This window comes from Parambassis ranga, unplaced genomic scaffold (genome assembly GCF_900634625.1).
Source record: "Parambassis ranga unplaced genomic scaffold, fParRan2.1 scaffold_31_arrow_ctg1, whole genome shotgun sequence".
NCBI lineage: Eukaryota > Metazoa > Chordata > Actinopteri > Ambassidae > Parambassis > Parambassis ranga.
In genome coordinates, this window is record NW_021144801.1 from 735,391 (window position 1) to 736,552 (window position 1,162).

The 1,162-nt window shown below is 46.8% G+C and overlaps 1 non-coding gene across 1 annotated transcript; it reads left to right on the forward strand.

The window, feature by feature from the left end:
- The first annotated feature begins 241 nt into the window (after positions 1–241).
- Positions 242–360, forward strand: LOC114430907 (5S ribosomal RNA). Its single transcript, XR_003670029.1, has one exon. It is a non-coding gene; the product is annotated as a 5S ribosomal RNA (ribosomal RNA).
- Positions 361–1,162: the final 802 nt, after the last annotated feature.

Below are 1,162 nucleotides of genomic sequence, written 5' to 3' on the forward strand. Positions count from 1 at the left end.
AACGTCTTCAAGAAAACTCTACAAGTCCAGACGCCTTGCTTCAGTGGTCTCTATGAACATGACCTGGATGACATGTAAATATACAGTGTGCTCTTTGTAATCTGTATTCTGGCTCTAAAACAAGTCCCCTTGTGAGGGTTGAAGTCACAATCTTCAGATGATGAGACTGACTCGCTGCCTACTGCACTAACGAGGCTCAGAAAGAGGTGAAACATGGTCTTTTCTCTTTTTCTTCTTTAAAGCTCACGGCCATACTGCTCTAGAAACGCCCGATCTCGTCTGATCTCGGAAGCTAAGCAGAGTCGGGCCTGGTTAGTACTTGGATGGGAGACCGCCTGGGAATACCAGGTGCTGTAAGCTTGAGCCTCCCTTGGCCAAGGGAGGACTGCGTCTGGTAACGTATTGCGTCACTTCCTGTTTTGACACTGTCCTGTTTGTTCACTTGGGCTGTGTCCCAATTCAGGGTCTGCATCCTTCGGAGGACGCAGCCTACGCGGTCTCAGGAGGCCGCGTCCTCCTGAGGATCCTCCGGAGGATCCTCCACCGTTGGTAAATGGGACGGTCTGGCCTTCAAATCACTTCCTGATTGTGGCGCGACGTCATAAATTTTGCCCCGGGAAAAACAAAAGCAGCGACAGCGACACAACACGGACTAGACAACAAGCGGGACAACAGTGTGGATTTAGAAATTTGGAATATTTTAATATATTTATTTGTTGTTGGAGGAAGAGGAGAGGCGGCTCCAGCAGCAGCAAAACCGGTGACGGCTCATTTTCTTCAGGCTGGGAGAGCGCAGTGGGGAGGTGACGGTAAGCTGCTGTTTAACCATATTATTGATCATAATTAATATACCGGTTACTGAGCAAACGCTAGATATATAACCAGTAGATAGACAAATATGATTAAATGTAATTTATATTTGATTCAATTGTAAGACTTGATACAGGGTCTGTTTGTAATTTTAATACTTTAAATTAAATAGCTAAATGTGTAAGAACCCTGCAAATAACCCTGAAAGCACTGCTTTAATGTGTCATTAAGCATCAGGTCTGTCACTGCACCAGAGAATTACTGCTGGGTGGAGGAGAGTGGGGCTCCCTGCAGGACCAGCTGTCTGTCCTGGAGGAGGTGTACTGACCATCATCACCTCTGGAGGGTGAGG